A 20,138-nucleotide genomic window follows, 5' to 3' on the forward strand; every position below is an offset into this window, starting at 1 on the left:
AAGCATCTTTTGCAATCTTTTGGCATATAGATAAATACGCACACACTCAAAAAAAAAGTATCATTAGAGGTCTCGAACAGTCAAAATGTCAAATGCCATCGCTATAATAACCATATGACAAATGCCCCTCCCTATAATAAACCATATGACAAATGCCCCTCCCTATAATAAACCATATGACAAATGCCCCTCCCTATAATAAACCATATTACAAATGCCCCTCCCTATAATAAACCATATGACAAATGCCTCTCCCTATAATAAACCATATGACAAATGCCCCTCCCTATAATAAACCATATGACAAATGCCCCTCCCTATAATAAACCATATGACAAAAGCCCCTCCCTATAATAAACCATATTACAAATGCCCCTCCCTATAATAAACCATATGACAAATGCCCCTCCCTATAATAAACCATATTACAAATGCCCCTCCCTATAATAAACCATATGATAAATGCCCCTCCCTATAATAAACCATATTACAAATGCCCCTCCCTATAATAAACCATATGACAAATGCCCCTCCCTATAATAAACCATATGATAAATGCCCCTCCCTATAATAAACCATATTACAAATGCCCCTCCCTATAATAAACCATATGACAAATGCCCCTCCCTATAATAAACCATATGACAAATGCCCCTCCCTATAATAAACCATATGACAAAAGCCCCTCCCTATAATAACCATATGACAAATGCCCCTCCCTATAATAAACCATATGACAAATGCCCCTCCCTATAATAAACCATATTACAAATGCCCCTCCCTATAATAAACCATATGACAAATGCCCCTCCCTATAATAAACCATATTACAAATGCCCCTCCCTATAATAAACCATATGACAAATGCCCCTCCCTATAATAAACCATATGACAAATGCCCCTCCCTATAATAAACCATATTACAAATGCCCCTCCCTATAATAAACCATATGACAAATGCCCCTCCCTATAATAAACCATATGACAAATGCCCCTCCCTATAATAAACCATATGACAAATGCCCCTCCCTATAATAAACCATATGACAAATGCCCCTCCCTATAATAAACCATATTACAAATGCCCCTCCCTATAATAAACCATATGACAAATGCCCCTCCCTATAATAAACCATATGACAAATGCCCCTCCCTATAATAAACCATATGACAAATGCCCCTCCCTATAATAAACCATATGACAAATGCCCCTCCCTATAATAAACCATATTACAAATGCCCCTCCCTATAATAAACCATATGACAAATGCCCCTCCCTATAATAAACCATATGACAAATGCCCCTCCCTATAATAAACCATATGACAAATGCCCCTCCCTATAATAAACCATATGACAAATGCCCCTCCCTATAATAAACCGTGTTAATTTATGGTTGACTATCTGCGACTGCACCTCTATTGTTCACCCCCCCCCCCCCCCCCCAATGGTTAAGATTTGGGGAAGGTGTGCTGATCCTAGATCTGTGCCTATGGGCAACTTCTACCTGCAACGGTCTTCAATACAAAACAAAGACGCATGTTTAATCAATCTCTCTTACAGAGAATCGCCCAGAGCCTGAAGGAAGAGCAAACAAAGCTAATGGCCCAGGTGTCCTCATTCTCTGACGTAGCAGCTTGAATACCCAGAGGGCAGGAGAGACGGTAACGCAAGCCACTGTTTACAAATGACAGTGGAAAGGCATTTCTTCTCTTTATAAGTTATGAATGGTCTTACTGTTGTACTTTCTCTCTCTCTCTGGTCCTTGCGTACAGGTAGTATAGACTCATCCCGCTTTCAGCCGTATGTCTCTCCCGCTGACCTGCATGGCATGTGTTACCCTACAGTCAGACGGACGCTGGTCTGCTTATCCAAGCTCTACAGGTGTATAGATCTGAGTACATGGCTTATTTGGCATGTTTACTCTTCCAAATATGAGATAATAATATGATAGGCATCTGAATAAGACAAAAGATACAGGCATATGAATGAATCAGGAGCCTAGGCCATTGCATGATGAGAGTATTTGACCTGTCCTCCTGCTTTCCCTACACCTGCCATCCACCATGTTGTCCCTGTGTTGATGCTGTCCACCATGTTGATGCATGGGATTTGTTGTCCCTCCAGAGAGCAGTCTTCCAGGGCTTATCTCAAGAGGCCTTATCTGCCTGCATCCAGTCCCTGCTCAAAGCCTCTTCATGTCATCCTCAAGAACAAGGTTGGTGCAGATGTATTTTAGGCACAAGGACAATGCGATGCACGTAATGCGTTACGGTATACATTCAGTGGCCAGTTTATTAGGTACACCAAAAATGGTTCTACAGACAGTGAGTCACGTGGCCATGGCTTGCTATATAAAGCAGGCAGACGGGCATTCAGTTACTGTTCGATTGAACGTTTGAATGGGCAAAACGAGTGACCTAAGCGACTTTGAGCGTGGTATGATCGTCGGTGCCAGGCGCGCCAGTTCCAGTATCTCAGAAAAGGCCTCCTACAGAGAACGGTGCGACAAACAAAAAAAAAATGTGGTCAGTGGCAGTCCTGTGGGCAAAAACTGCTCGTTGATGAGAGAGATCGAAGGAGAATGGCAAGAATCGTGCAAGCTAACAGACGGGCCACAAACAGACAAATAACAGAGCAGTACAACAGTGGCATGCAGAACGACATCTCAGCAAAAAACAAGAAGCGGCTCCATTGAACACATGATCACCAACACTGGACAACTGAGAAGTGGAAAAACATTGCCTGGTCCGTCGAAATACCGGTTCCAATTGCGTCATGTTGATGGCAGAGTCAGGATTTGGTGTAAGCAGTATGAGTCCATGGCCCCATCCTGCCTGCGGTGGTGTGATGGTGTAGGGAGTGTTTTCCTGGCACATGTTAGGTCCCTTGATGCCAATTGAGCAATGTTTCCACACCCCCAAAGAATTCAGACTGTTCTGGAGGCAAAGGGCGGTCTGACCCGGTACTAGATAGTTATACCTAATAAACTGGCCACTGGGTGTACATTTCTGACTGTAAAGGGTGTCATTCCAAAACAACTGTAGCCCTTCACCTGTTCACCTTTTTTCTTCTTTAATGGGTCAATACTGGTTTTCTTTTTGGGGAAAAGGTTAACATTTGAAATATTCTGATTTTAAAGTTACTGGTATGGTTTCATCTTGTACAGACACAAGTAGACGGTCAGCTGTTTCCGATAAAACACCTGTTTATCATGAGGGAACAGATGGCCCCATTCCACACAGACTTTGCCATCAAGGAGATCTCTCTGGACCTGAAGAGAACCAGAGGTGAGATGGTGAGGAGGGAGAGAAGAGGTTCCTTAAAACCTGTCATCACATTAGCATAATTAGTCGGGGATGACTGTTGTGTCCAAATGCACATGGCTATTATTATAACATTATAACTTGAGTTACTGTATAGCCTTCTCTAGCTGTCGGTAGAATTGCTCCTGTTCTGGTACTTCCAAGGTCGGATTTAATTTGTAACACTAGAGAGCACTCTAATCCTTCTTCAGCAAGATCCATCTTTTCTTTTCCTGTTTTAAATCAGATGCTGCCTTCAAAATGATGAACCCCAAATCTGTACCTAGTTTCTTCAGACTCAACAGCCACAATGCCATCCTAGAATTTCTCTTAGAGGTAAAGTTTTTTTTAGATTTAGTTTAAATACATCATACACATATAGGACCAGGAGTTAATATGTCAGGAAAACCTCATGGCCCTATATGTCATTTGAGAGGTCCCTCATCTACAATTCCAGTTACTAGTAACTAACTAACCTCTCTCTCTGGACCTAATCTACAGTACTATGTACTAGTAACTAACTAACCTCTCTCTGGACCTAATCTACAGTACTATGTACTAGTAACTAACTAACCTCTCTCTGGACCTCATCTACAGTACTATGTACTAGTAACTAACTAACCTCTCTCTGGACCTCATCTACAGTATTATGTACTAGTAACTAACTAACCTTTCTCTGGACCTCATCTACAGTACTATGTACTAGTAACTAACTAACCTCTCTCTGGACCTCATCTACAGTACTATGTACTAGTAACTAACTAACCTCTCTCTGGACCTCATCTACAGTACTATGTACTAGTAACTAACTAACCTCTCTCTGGACCTCATCTACAGTACTATGTACTAGTAACTAACTAACCTCTCTCTGGACCTCATCTACAGTACTATGTACTAGTAACTAACTATCCTCTCTCTGTTGGACCTCATCTACAGTACTATGTACTAGTAACTAACTAACCTCTCTCTGGACCTCATCTACAGTACTATGTACTAGTAACTAACTAACCTCTCTCTGGACCTCATCTTTAGTACTATGTACTAGTAACTAACTAACCTCTCTCTGGACCTAATCTACAGTACTATGTACTAGTAACTAACTAACCTCTCTCTGGACCTCATCTACAGTACTATGTACTAGTAACTAACTAACCTCTCTCTGAACCTCATCTACAGTACTATGTACTAGTAACTAACTATCCTCTCTCTGTTGGACCTCGTCTACAGTACTATGTACTAGTAACTAACTAACCTCTCTCTGGACCTCATCTACAGTACTATGTACTAGTAACTAACTAACCTCTCACTGTTGGTTCTCATCTACAGTACTATGTACTAGTAACTAACTAACCTCTCTCTGGACCTCATCTACAGTACTATGTACTAGTAACTAACTAACCTCGCTCTGTTGGACCTCATCTACAGTACTATGTACTAGTAACTAACTAACCTCTCTCTGTTGGACCTAATCTAGAGTACTATGTACTAGTAACTAACTAACCTCTCTCTGGACCTAATCTACAGTACTATGTACTAGTATCTAACTAACCTCTCTCTGGACCTAATCTACAGTGCTATGTACTAGTAACTAACTAACCTCTCTCTGGACCTAATATACAGTACTAGTAACTAACTAACTAACCTCTCTCTGGACCTCATCTACAGTACTATGTACTAGTAACTAACTAACCTCTCTCTGGACCTAATCTACAGTACTATGTACTATTAACTAACTAACCTCGCTCTGTTGGACCTCATCTACAGTACTATGTACTAGTAACTAACTAATCTCTCTCTGGACTCATCTACAGTACTATGTACTAGTAACTAACTAACCTCTCTCTGGACCTAATCTACAGTACTATGTACTAGTAACTAACTAACCTCTCTCTGGACCTCATCTACAGTACTATGTACTAGTAACTAACTAACCTCTCTCTGGACCTAATATACAGTACTATGTACTAGTAACTAACTAACCTCTCTCTGGACCTCATCTACAGTACTATGTACTAGTAACTAACTAACCTCTCTCTGGACCTCATCTACAGTACTATGTACTAGTAACTAACTAACCTCTCTCTGGACCTCATCTATAGTACTATGTACTAGTAACTAACTAACCTCTCACTGTTGGTTCTCATCTACAGTACTATGTACTAGTAACTAACTAACCTCTCTCTGGACCTCATCTACAGTACTATGTACTAGTAACTAACTAACCTCGCTCTGTTGGACCTCATCTACAGTACTAGTAACTAACTAACCTCTCTCTGTTGGACCTAATCTAGAGTACTATGTACTAGTAACTAACTAACCTCTCTCTGGACCTAAACTACAGTACTATGTACTAGTATCTAACTAACCTCTCTCTGGACCTAATCTACAGTGCTATGTACTAGTAACTAACTAACCTCTCTCTGGACCTAATATACAGTACTAGTAACTAACTAACTAACCTCTCTCTGGACCTAATCTACAGTACTATGTACTATTAACTAACTAACCTCGCTCTGTTGGACCTCATCTACAGTACTATGTACTAGTAACTAACTAATCTCTCTCTGGACTCATCTACAGTACTATGTACTAGTAACTAACTAACCTCTCTCTGGACCTCATCTACAGTACTATGTACTAGTAACTAACTAACCTCTCTCTGGACCTCATCTACAGTACTATGTACTAGTAACTAACTAACCTCTCTCTGAACCTCATCTACAGTACTATGTACTAGTAACTAACTATCCTCTCTCTGTTGGACCTCGTCTACAGTACTATGTACTAGTAACTAACTAACCTCTCTCTGGACCTCATCTACAGTACTATGTACTAGTAACTAACTAACCTCTCTCTGGACCTCATCTACAGTACTATGTACTAGTAACTAACTAACCTCGCTCTGTTGGACCTCATCTACAGTACTATGTACTAGTAACTAACTAACCTCTCTCTGTTGGACCTAATCTAGAGTACTATGTACTAGTAACTAACTAACCTCTCTCTGGACCTAATCTACAGTACTATGTACTAGTATCTAACTAACCTCTCTCTGGACCTAATCTACAGTGCTATGTACTAGTAACTAACTAACCTCTCTCTGGACCTAATATACAGTACTAGTAACTAACTAACTAACCTCTCTCTGGACCTCATCTACAGTACTATGTACTAGTAACTAACTAACCTCTCTCTGGACCTAATCTACAGTACTATGTACTATTAATTAACTAACCTCGCTCTGTTGGACCTCATCTACAGTACTATGTACTAGTAACTAACTAATCTCTCTCTGGACTCATCTACAGTACTATGTACTAGTAACTAACTAACCTCTCTCTGGACCTAATCTACAGTACTATGTACTAGTAACTAACTAACCTCTCTCTGGACCTCATCTACAGTACTATGTACTAGTAACTAACTAACCTCTCTCTGGACCTAATATACAGTACTATGTACTAGTAACTAACTAACCTCTCTCTGGACCTCATCTACAGTACTATGTACTAGTAACTAACTAACCTCTCTCTGGACCTAATCTACAGTACTATGTACTATTAACTAACTAACCTCGCTCTGTTGGACCTCATCTACAGTACTATGTACTAGTAACTAACTAATCTCTCTCTGGACTCATCTACAGTACTATGTACTAGTAACTAACTAACCTCTCTCTGGACCTAATCTACAGTACTATGTACTAGTAACTAACTAACCTCTCTCTGGACCTCATCTACAGTACTATGTACTAGTAACTAACTAACCTCTCTCTGGACCTAATATACAGTACTATGTACTAGTAACTAACTAACCTCTCTCTGGACCTCATCTACAGTACTATGTACTAGTAACTAACTAACCTCTCTCTGGACCTAATCTACAGTACCATGTACTAGGAACTAGAGGTTGACCATTATGATTGTTCAATGCCAATACCGATTATTGGAGGGCCAAAAAAAGCTGATTCCGATTAAACAGCTGATTTTTCTCTCTCTCTCTCTCTCTCTCACTCTCTCTCTCTATATATATATATATATATATATATATATATATATATATATATATATATATATATATATATATATATATATATAATAATGTAATAATGACAATTACAACAACACTGAATGAACACTTTTAATTTAACATATAATAATACATAAATAAAAATCTATTTGGTCTCAAATAAATAATGAAACATGTTCAGTTTGGTTTAAATAATGCATAAACACAGTGTTGGAGAAGAAAGTAAAAGTGCATTATGTGCCATGTAAAAAAGCTAACGTTTAAGTTCCTTGCTCAGAACATGAGAACATATGAAAGCTGGTGGTTCCTTTTAACATGAGTCTTCTATATTCCCAGTTGTAGTTATTATAGGAATTATTAGGACTATTTCTCTCTATACCATTTGTATTTCATATACCTTTAACTATTGGATGTTCTTATAGGCACTATAGTATTTCCAGCCTAATCTCGGGAGTTGATAGGCTTGAAGTCATGAACAGCGCTGTGCTTCAAGCATTGCTAAGATCTGCTGGCAAATGCAGGAAAGTGCTGTTTGAATGAATGCTTACGAGCCTGCTGTTGCCTACCACTGCTCAGTCAGACTGCTCTATCAAATATCAAATCATAGACTTAATTATAATATAATAACACACAGAAATACAAGCCTTAGGTCATTAATATGGTCAAATCCGGAAACTATAATTTCGAAAACAAAACGTTTATTTTTTCAGTGAAATACGGAACCGTTCCGTATTTTATCTAACGGGTGGCATCCCTAAGTCTAAATATTGCTGTTACATTGCACAAACTTCAATGTTATGTCATATTATGTAAAATTCTGGCAAATTAATTCCGGTCTTTGTTAGGAAGAAATGGTCTTTACATAGTTCGCAACGAGCCAGGTGGCCCAAACTGCTGCATATACCCTGACTCTGTTTGCACAGAACGCAAGAGAAGTGACACAATTTCCCTAGTTAATATTGTCTGCTGGCTAAATATGCCGGTTTAAAAAATATACTTGTGTATTGATTTTAAGAAAGGCATTGATGTTTATGGTTAGGTACATTGGTGCAACGACAGTGCTTTTTTTGCGAATGCGCTTTTGTTAAATCATCACCCGTTTGGTGAAGTAGGCTGTGATTCGATGATAAATTAACAGGCACCACATTGATTATTTGCAATGCAGGACAAGCTAGTTAAACTAGTAAGATCATCAACCATGTGTAGTTTGATTGTTTTTTATAAGATAAGTTGCTAGATAAGTTTAATGCTAGCTAGCAACTTATCTTGGCTCCTTGCTGCACTCGCGTAACAGGTGGTCAGCCTGCCATGCGGTCTCCTTGTGGAGTGCAATGTAATCGGCCATAATCGTCGGCCAAAAATGGCAATTACCGATGTGTTATGAAAACTTGAAATCGGCCCCAATTAATCGGCCATGCCGATTTAATAGGACGCCCTCTACTAGTAACTAACCTATGTCTCTCTGTCTCTGTTGGACCTTAGGCATCACCTGAGATAAAAGAACACTACATCGACTGGAAGAAGGAAGTAGACCGCCACTTGAAGTTCAGCTGTGAGCAGTTCATCCAGCAACAGACTCACCTCTCTGTGGGGAATCTGGAGGAGTTTCTCACCAAGGTAACGTGTAAGTCAGACCGAGGAGTGGACAGGCAGACGTAGCCTGGGGCTCTGACTGCACAACATGATGCTTCCACCCCCGTGCTTCACGGTTGGGATGGTGTTCTTCGGCTTGCCAAGCATCCCCCTTTTTCCTCCAAACATAACGATGGTCATTATGGCCAAACAGTTCTATTTTTGTTTCATCAGACCAGAGGACATTTCTCCAAAAAGTACAATCTTTGTCCCCATGTGCAGTGCAAACCGTAGTCTGGCTTTTTATGGCAGTTTTGGAGCAGTGGCTTCTTCCTTGCTGAGCGGCCTTTCAGGTTATGTCGATATAGGACACGTTTTACTGTGGATATAAATACTTTTGTACCTGTTTCCTCCAGCATCTTCACAAGGTCCTTTGCTGTTCTGGGATTGATTTGCACTTTTCGCACCAAGGTACGTTCATCTCTAGGAGACAGAACGCGTCTCCTTCCTGAGCGGTATGACGGCTGCGTGGTTCCATGGTGTTTATACTTGCGTGCTATTGTTTGTACAGATGAATGTGGTAACTTCAGGCGTTGAACCAGACTTACAAAAAAAAATTCTGAGGTCTTTCTGATTTCTTTTGATTTTCCCATGATGTCAAGCAAAGAGCACTGAGTTTGAAGGTAGGCCTTGAAATACATTCACAGGTACACCTCCAATTGACTCAAATGATGTCAATTAGCCTATCAGAAGCTTCTAAAGCCATGACATCATTTTCTGGATTTTTCCAAGCTGTTTAAAGGCACAGTCAACTTAGTGTATGTAAACTGACCCACTGGAATTGTGATACAGTGAATTATAAGTGAAATAATCTGTCTGTAAACAATTGTTACAGACAGTTGGACTCTACAAGGTGTCGAAAACGTTCCACAGGGATGCTGGCCCATATTGATTCCAATGCTTCCCACAGTTGTGTCAAGTTGGCTGGATGTCCTTTAGGTGGTGGACCATTCTTGATACACACACAAAACTGTTAAGCTTGAAACCCAACAGTGTTGCAGTTTTCGACACAAACCGGTGCCCCTGGCACCTACTACAGTACCATACCCCGTTCAAAGGCACTTCAATTCTTTGTTTTGTCTGTTCACCCTCTGCATGGCACACATATACAATACATGTCTCAATTGTCTCACGGCTTAAAAATCCTTCTTTTAACATGTCTCCTCCCCTTCATCTACACTGATTTGAAGTGGATTTAACAAGTGACATTAATAAGGGATCATTAATAAGCTTTCACCTGGATTCACCTGGTCAGTCTATGTCATGGAAAGAGCAGTTGTGCTCCCGAGTGGCGCAGCGGTCTAAGGCAGTGCAGCTCAGTGCGAGAGGCGTCTCCCTGGTTCGAATCCAGGCTGTATCACATCCGGCCGTGATTGGGAGTCCCATAGGGCGGCGCACAATTGGCCCAGCTTCGTCCAGGTGTGGCCGGGGTAGGCCGTCATTGTAAATAAGAATTTGTTGTTACCTGACCTGCCTAGTTAAATGAAGGTTACTTTTTTTTACAAATAATAATTGTACACTCAGTGTATATCGATGCCGCCCTCATCTCTGATGGGCACGAAATATCAAGTGCGCCTTTTGGCTATTTAGTGTGGTCTCAATCAAATGATTTATAGGCTATGAAGCGCGTGATTGGAGAAGCACAGAGCAAAGTCACATTTCTAAGATGGATGGTGTTTTTTTACCTTTATTTAACCAGGCAAGTCAGTTAAGAACAAATTCTTATTTTCAATAACAGCCTAGGAACAGTGGGTTAACTGCCTTGTCAGCTCGGGGATTCAAACTTGTAACCTTTCACTTACAAGTCCAACTCTCTAACCACTAGGCTACGCTGCCTAGTGTCAATAAAAGATATTCCAACCCTGATCCCCGCCTGCTCTGCTCTTGCTGATCAAACACGTTGTGTGCTGCCTAACCAATGGCTGTGCTGTGTAGGCCTACTGTACGTTGGCAGTTCAGGAGTCAAAGAAAAAATCCATTAGGTCTATTCCCCAAAATTCTATGTCTTCTGTGCGGACTAGCCTATAGCCTATGTTCTGTTCAGTTTGAGAAGGAGGGGCGCAAAGATGAGAAGGAGGACTGGAGGTCAACTTTGATAGCTTGCTATGATTTGATTTTAATACAAACAATATGTTTCTTTCCCATGATGTATTTATCAGAGTTATTGACCTCACAATAAGGCAGAGTCTAGTAATTTACTTGAAGCAGCAGCCGGGGCACAATCAATCAGAAATGGACAGTTCCTGGTGCTGAAAGTGGGCAAATTCGAGTAGACATTCATTTGAACCGTCTTCGTTTTAATTAGACTTTACTAACACAAAAGGGGCTTTGTGTTGGAGCCAATTTCTGTTTGACTGATGAAATTAGGCTATAGACTGATATATCCATAGATTCCTCCTCCCACCATGCACTCTTTAAATAGCCTTCCTCCGTGTCAGTGAGGGGCTGTTATGTTAAAACCAGGACTCCAATTGAGGGAGTATGAGAGAGTATGCCTTAGGCCTACCTTTTATTAAAGAAAATGTCAAAGAGCGCAGGTCTACCCTTTTGTTAGCGTAAGATTTTGAAGAAAATAAAACCGATTTGAATGATATCAAGTAATTTATAACAGCACTTTGATCGGTGATGCTTTATGCTACAAACCAGCTATATCCACTGTGATTATTATTTCCCCCTGTTGGTCATCTGTGAACGTTTGAACATCTTGAAGAACAATCTGGCCTTAATGGCCGTGTTCTCTTATAATCTCCACCCAGCACAGCCAGAAGAGGACTGGCCACCCCTCAGAGCCTGCTTCCTCTCTAGGTTTCTTCCTAGGTTCCTGCCTTTCTAGGGAGTTTTTCCTAGCCACCATGCTTCGACATCTGCATTGCTTGCTGTTTGAGGTTTTAGGATAGTTTTCTGTATTGCACTTTGTGACAACTGCTGATGCAAATAGGGCTTTATAAATACATTTGATTTGTTAGCTTACGGATACGATTATATAAAGTGATCTATAATAGTGTTTCGGTCTGTGATGCTTTATGCTAGAAACAAGCTGTAAAATACCTGGGAAAGACGTGACTGATGCATTATGGGAATATCATTGTTTTAGTTTCTTTGACATTAAGAGGCTGAGCTACAACCTTCTATAGCCAAGGTAGACCAAAAAAATGTCCTTTGCGTGGAAATCTAATTCTGTCACTGTCAATTGGTATAAATTATTCACTTTCTGTACAATAGAAGATGTTTAAAGCCAAACAGCTTTTAGGAAACCTTGTGACCTTCTCTCGTTGGGTTAAGCCACGGAAGAGTAGCCAGCAGTTAAAGCTTACATTTGTCTGTGTCAGTAGGCCTTCTGTGTCTGGGGAGGGAAGGTAGACCTAACTTTTGAAAGTACCATGCTCCGATTCCTAATAAATTATTTGCAAACAAGATGCACTGATTTGGCATTGGAGATAAGATGACAACATAGGCCTATCTCTCTGTCCATTCTTAGCCTGGAATTTGTGTGGTATTATTAAAAAAGATTCTACTAATGTGAAAAATTACAAAGAATTGCATGACATTTTTATAAAAGGCACATTTTTTTCAGACCTGCAAATATGATGATAGATTCATGCTTTTACTATAAAGATCTTTCCACCCCTACTCTTGTCCACAGGGGTCTGCGAACCCACAACCTTCTGGCCCGCAGCCATGTGCTCTATAAAAAATCCTGTGTTGCCATATATTGCTTACAGGATGAAGAACAGTTTCTAAAACTGTATATCTCAGGCTCTGTTCTGTCCAAGAAGTGAGTGTAAACGGTAGATGTTCTCTGCTATCCACTTTTGTTTTAATGATTATTTTGGGTATAGGGGAAGGGTCACTGGTTAGCTAGCTTGCAGGAAGTATTTGGTGTTGTGTGCATTGCATTTGTGCACTTAGCTAGCTACCATTGCATATGAAGTGTGACTGGCTCATCTGCGGATGTACGGAGAAAATGCCCTCATTTATTTAATTTTTTTGCCTCTCACACGGGAGGGTTCGTACTCTCTGATTGGCTCAAAGTCAAGTTGTTGGCCAATGATGAGCATTGCGATTCTACAAGTAGAATCGGTAGGTTCGTCGCTACCGGGTTGGTACGCAGCAGGTACCACTTTTTGTTCTAGCAAGAGAAGGAACGGCCTCACGCTGTGATGAGTACCAGTCTATCAGCAGTGAGATTCTCTGTGTGTTTCATGCTTTAGACTGTTAAAAGATTAGTAGGACTATGTTAATTAATCACTTCTTGATCTGTCCTCTTGAAAGAAAGTGCCTTCATAAAGTATTCACACAGCTTGAATTTAAAATTGATTACATTTAGATTTTGTGTCACTGGCCTACACACAATACCCCGTAATGTCAAAGTGGAATTATGTTTTTAGAAGTTAATAAAAAATGAAAAGCTGAAATGTGCTTAACAAGTCAGATCATTTGCATGGACTAACTCTGTTTGAAATAATAGTGTAATAGTGTTGAACATGATTGTTGAATGACTACCCCACACATACAATTGCCTGTTAGGTCCCTCATTCAAGCAGTGAATTTCAAGCACATATTCAATGACAAAGACCAGGGATGTTTTCCAATGCCTCGCAAAGAAGGGCAACTATTGGTAGATTAAATAAATATATATATATCCCTTTGAGCATAGTGAAATTATTATTTACAGTGCATTTGGAAAGTATTCAGACCCCTTGACTTTTTCCACATTTTGTTACGTTACAGCCTTATTCTAAAATAGATGAAATTGTTATTTTCCCTCATCAATCTACACACAATACCCCATAATGACAAAGCAAAAACAGGTTTTTAGAATGTTTTGCTAATTTATAAAAAGATATCACATTTACATAAGTATTCAGACCCTTTACTCAGTACTTTGGTGAAGCTTTACAGCATCAAGTCTTCTTGGGTATGACGCTACAAGCTTGGCACTTGTATTTGGGGAGTGTCTCCTATTCTTCTCTGCAGATTCTCTCAAGCTCTGTCAGGTATTTGTTTCAGGTCTCTCCAGAGATGTTCGATTGGGTTCAAGTCCGGACTCTGGCTGGGCCACTCAAGGACATTCAGAGACTTGTCCCGAAACCACTCCTGCGTTGTCTTAGATGTGTACTTAGGGTCGTTGTCCTGTTGGAAGGTGAACCTTCGCCCCAGTCTGAGATCCTGAGCGCTCTGGAGCAGGTTTTCATCAAGGATCTCTCTGTACTTTGCTCCATTCATCTTGCCTCGATCCTGACTAGTCTCCCAGTCCCTGCCGCTGAAAAACATCCCCACAGCATGATGCTGCCACCACCATGCTTCACCGTAGGGATGGTGCCAGGTTTCCTCCAGACGTGACGCTTGGCATTCAAGCTAAAGAGTTCAATCTTGGTTTCATCAGACCAGATAATCTTGTTTCTCATGGTCTGAGAGTCTTTAGGTGCCTTTTGGCAAACTCGAAGCGGGCTGTCATATGCCTTTTACTGAGGAGCGGCTTCCATCTGGCCACTCTACCATACAGGCCTGATTGGTGGAGTGCTGCAGAGATGGTTGTCCTTCTGGAAGGCTCTCCCATCTCCAGAGGAACTCTGGAGTGCTGTCAGTGACCATCAAGTTTTTGATAACCTCCCTGACCAAGGCCCTTCTCCCCTGATTGCTCAGTTTGGCCGGGCAGTCAGCTCTAGGAAGAGTCTTGGTGGTTCCAAACTTCTTCCATTTAAGAATGATGGAGGCCACTGTGTTCTTGGGGACCTTCAATGCTGCAGAAATGTTTTGGTACCCTTCCCCAGATCTGTGCCTCGACACAATCCTGTCTTTGAGCTCAATGGACAATTCCTTCAATGTCATGGCTTGGTTTTTGCTCTGACATGCACCGTCAACTGTGGGACCTTATATAGACTGGTGTGTGCCTTTCCAAATCATGTCATCAATTGAATTTACCACAGGTGGACTCCAATGAAGTTGTAGAAACATCTCAAGGATGATCAATGGAAACAGGATGCACCTGCGCTCAATTTTGAGTCTCATAGCAATTGGTCTGAATATTTATGTAAATAAGGTATTTCTGTTTTAAAAAATGTATACATTTGCTAAAATTTCTAAACCTGTTCTCACTTTGTCATTATGGGGTATTGTGTGTAGATTGAGGATTGTTTTTATTTAATCAATTTTAGAATAAGGCTGTAACGTAATAAAATTTGGCAATAGTCAAGGGGTCTGAATACTTTCCTAATGCACTGTACACTTTGGATGGTGTATCAATACACCCAGTCACTACAAAGATACAGGCATCCTCTTAACTCAGTTGCCGGAGAGGAAGGAAACTGCTTGGGGATTTCAGCATGAGGCCAGTGGTGACTTTAAAACACTTAGAGTTAAAGCTGCAATATGTCACATTTTGGGCGACCAGACCAAATCCACATAGAAATGTAGATTGCCATTCCGTTGAAAGCAAGTCTAAGAAGCAGTAGATCTGTTCTATGTGCGCAATTTCTATGCTTCCCGGCCTTAAGTTTAGTTTTTGCGTCTTTTACTTTCAGTTTTGTACACCAGCTGAAAAAAAAAAATTGGGTTATGGATTTCTGCATAGTGCATCTTTTTAAATGGCTGTGAATAGAGAAACCTGAGGTTAGATCAACTACATTGTAAACTCTGCAAAAAAAGAAATGTCCTCTCACGTGTAAATATTTGTATGAACATAAGATTCAACAACTGAGACAAACTGAACAAGTTCCACAGACATGTGACTAACAGAAATGGAATAATGTGTCCCTGAACAAAGGTGGGTTCAAAATCAAAAGTCAGTATCTGGTGTGGCCACCAGCTGCATTAAGTACTGCAGTGCATCTCCTCCTCATGGACTGCACCAGATTTGCCAGTTCTTGCAGTGAGATGTTACCCCACTCTTCCACCAAGGCAACTGCAAGTTCCCAGACATTTTTTGGGGGGAATGGCCCTAGCCCTCACCCTCCGATCCAAGAGACGTGCTCAATGGGATTGAGATCCGGGCTCTTCACTGGCCACGGCAGAAAACTGACATTCCTGTCTTGCAGGAAATCACGCACAGAACGAGCAGTATGGCTGGCGGTATTGTCATGCTGGAGGGTCATATCAGGATGAGCCTGCAGGAAGGGTATCACATGAGGGAGGAGGATATCTTCCCTGTAACACACAGCTTTGAGATTGCCTGCAATGACAACAAGGTCAGTCCGATGATGCTGTGACACACCGCCCCAGACCATGACGGACCCTCCACCTCCAAATCGATCCCGCTCCAGAGTACAGGCCTCGGTGTAACGCTCATTCCTTAGAAGAAAAACGTGAATCCGACCCACGAATCTGACTCACCGATGGTGAGACAAAACCGCGACTCGTCAGTGAAGGGCACTTTTTGCCAGTCCTGTCTGGTCCAGCAGCGGTGGGTTTGTGCCCATAGGCAACGTTGTTGCTGGTGATGTCTGGTGAGGACCTGACTTACAACAGGCCTGCCTTACAACAGGCCTACAAGCCATCAGTCCAGCCTCTCTCAGCCTATTGCGGACAGTCTGAGCACTGATGGATGGATTGTGCGTTCCTGGTGTAACTCAGGCAGTTGTTGTTGCCATCCTGTACCTGTCCTGCAGGTGTGATGTTCGGATGTACCGATCCTGTGCAGGTGTTGGTACACGTGGTCTGCCACTGCGAGGACGATCAGCTGTCCGTCCTGTCTCCCTGTAGCTCTGTGTTAGGCGTCTCACAGTACGGACAGTGCAATTTATTGCCCTGGCCACATCTGCAGTCCTCATGCCTCCTTGCAGCATGCATAAGGCACGTTCACACATATGAGCAGGGACCCTGGGCATCTTTCTTTTGGTGTTTTTCAGAGTCAGTGGAAAGGCCTCTTTAGTGTCCTAAGTTTTCATAACTGTGACCTTAATTGCCTACCGTCTGTAAGATGTTAGTGTCTTAACGACCGTTCCACAGGTGCATGTTCATTAATTGTTTGTTTCATTGAACAAGCATGGGAAACAGTGTTTAAAGTCTTTACAATGAAGATCTGTGAAGTTATTTGGATTTTTACAAATTATATTTGAAAGAGGGTCCTGTAAAAGGGACGTTTTCTTTTTTTGCTGAGTTTAGTTACTCCACAATAATAACCTAAATGACTGAGTAAAAAGAAGGAAGCCTTTACATAATAAAAATATTCCAAAACATGCAGGCACTAAAGTAAAACTGCAACAAATTGAATAGAGCTAAACAAAGGCAAAATCCTAGAGGAAGACCTGGTTCAGTCTGCTTTCTAACAGACACTGGGAGACAAATCCACCTTTCAGCAGGACAATAACCTAAAACGCAATAACCTAAATTGTCTTGTAACTCTATAGCAAGACTTGAAAATGGCTGTCTAGCAATGATCAACTTGACAGAGCTTTGAGAATTTTTAGAAGAATAATGGGCTAATATTGTACAATCCAGGTTTGCATGGCTCTTAGAGACTTAACCAGAAAGACTCACATCTGTAATTCTAACATTTATTAACTCAGGTGGTTGAATACTTATTTAATCAAAAGATATGTTTTATTTTCCTTTAATACATTTTTTGTTGTTGAATGTTTTCTTCCACTTTGACATTCAAGTATTTTGTGTAGCTTGTTGACATACATGACAATTAAATACATTTTAATTCCACTTTGTGAAGCAACAAAATGTGGAAAAAGTAAAGTCAAGGGATGTATGTACTTTCTGAAGGCACCGTAGCTGTACTGTATGTTAACAGTAGGCTGCTAATGCTGTCATAAGGCAGTTCACCAATGAAAACAAGGCATGTTGAATGATTGGTAGCCTAGTAGTCAGACCTAACTTGATGGATGTGATGAGGGATGGTGATCTGATACAAGCTCATATAGGCCTAGTTCAGTTGTTTCATATTCCAAATAGCCTACAGTAAACTAGACTATTATAAAACTAAGACAGTTTACATTTTAACTAGACTATCCACATAAAGACACCTATTAGTTACAATAATCATTACCCCCCCCTAAACTTCACCTAGATAAATGTAAAAGTGTCATTGAGACAATCTTAATTTTATTAACGATCAAACACCTGACTTCTGTGTTGGCTACTTTGTTTGATATAATTTAAGACTCTGCAGTAGGTTTCAGGAAACAGCAGTTATAGGTTTTTAAAATCAAATAGTTAAATTCTGAGGGGGAAGTTGGCTGACCCCCTCCAGACTTCCCCCCTACCCAACCTTAGGCCTGCATCAGAATCACCTTCTTAGAAAATCCTAAGGAGAGCCCTGATTGTACATTTAAACATATTTCTAGTTAGCTAATGAAGAGCAGCCAATTACCAAATACTCCTAACAGTCTATAGCCTACCATTCCTACCCAGGCAGCCTTCTGCCAGCATCCTTATTAGGTAACAAAAGGTGCATTTCCCTATGATTTGAGCAGTGTGGGGGGCCTGGGGTTCCACAGCCGCACTGAAGTGGTACTCAAAAATTCTTCAAGGTTGGCAGGTGTGAGATTACTCATGTTGTCCTTGAGTGAGGGTGATGGACTTGTGTTGTTTCAGGTGTCTGCTCTGAAAACCATGGTGATCCAAGGAGGTCCCACCCACAACCTCTCTCAACAACCTTGGGCAACAGCCAGGTAAGAATCAGTACCATCATATTTCAGTGGAACCTCTAAATCATGTGGTGGAAGGAAGGCATGGAACTGGAAAATGACTTTCTGTGCCTCCCCTTTTAGCCAAGATCAACGACATAGGGATGTCAACCTACCGGGTGATGAAGAGCAAGCTGCCAAGTACATTACAAAGCATGTCCTTGTACCTGGCCAACGGAGACACAGAGTTTATCCTCTTCAAGCCTATTCGGGTGGGTGTCTGTTAGACGCTGGAGGAATTGAAACTCTCATTCTCCTTTTTCCAACCCTGTACTAGCCTGGTCCCAAATCTGTTTGCGCTTTCCTTCCTGACAAAAATGACAATACAGCACAAACAGATCTGGAGCCAGGCTAACCCTGTTCGGGATCTCATGAGGGTTTTGGTACACACCTACAAAACATATAGATGTTTTCAGCAGGTGCTGAGGCTGAGCAATGCACAGTTACCATTTTCAGCCTCTATCCTGCTTGTTAAAGAGAAATCATTCTTCAGTAATTATTGTGGCTCTTTGTGTACGGCTAAGTGCTAATCTAAGTGCTAATCTAAGTGAATCTAAGTGCACAACAACGCCGTTGACATGGCAACTAGGATACAAAGGGGACCGGCGAGGGTGTACTTTTTCTCCAGCAGCTGTCTGACTAACCTGCTGTTTTCTCCAACAGAACAACATCCAGCAGGTGTTTCAGAGGCTGCACACTGTGATTCAGGAGGAATACAGCAGAGAGGACCTTCAGATCATCGCTTGCCCTTCTATGGAACAGGCAAGTCTTGTACTGGCTACACTACAAAATCAGAACCAAGGGCATGGTATTACAAGGTTCATCACTCTCACACTGGAGGTGGCTGTTGGATCTCAAGGTCTTTTTACAAGTGTATTTAATAAACTTTGTTTTATTCAGGTTATCCAATTGGGATCACAATATATTTTTAACTGTGTGTAGTGGCGTCTGGAGTGACATTGAGTCATGCTGGATGTTGTTAGCTCTGTGTTTCTGTTCTCTCTCTCTCCAGATTAACCTGCTGTTGTCTGTGAGTAAGTGGCCTGAAGGGCTGGTCAGTAGAAGATGACGAGCTCTGTCTGACCTGACCAGACAGTAGTGTTACTCCAGCCCTGACCTGACCAGACAGTAGTGTTACCCCAGCCCTGACCTGACCAGACAGTAGTGTTACTCCAGCCCTGACCTGACCAGACAGTAGTGTTACTCCAGCCCTGACCTGACCAGACAGTAGTGTTACTCCAGCCCTGACCTGACCTGACAGCAGTGTTACTCCAGCCCTGACCTGACCAGACAGTAGTGTTACTCCAGCCCTGACCTGACCAGACAGTAGTGTTACTCCAGCGCTGACCTGACCAGACAGTAGTGTTACTCCAGCCCTGACCTGACCTGACAGTAGTGTTACTCCAGCCCTGACCTGACCAGACAGCAGTGTTACTCCAGCCCTGACCTGACCTGACCTGACAGTAGTGTTACTCCAGCCCTGACCTGACCAGACAGTAGTGTTACTCCAGCCCAGACCTGACCTGACCAGACAGTA

General features: G+C 41.6%; 1 pseudogene; it reads left to right on the forward strand.

Moving 5' to 3' along the window:
• The window catches only part of LOC106586799 (conserved oligomeric Golgi complex subunit 3-like), a 63,029-nt pseudogene extending 43,359 nt beyond the window's left edge, over nucleotides 1-19,670 (forward strand).
• Nucleotides 19,671-20,138: the final 468 nt, after the last annotated feature.

This window comes from Salmo salar, chromosome 25, assembly GCF_965601325.2.
Source record: "Salmo salar chromosome 25, fSalSal1, whole genome shotgun sequence".
Taxonomy (NCBI): Eukaryota; Metazoa; Chordata; class Actinopteri; order Salmoniformes; family Salmonidae; genus Salmo; species Salmo salar.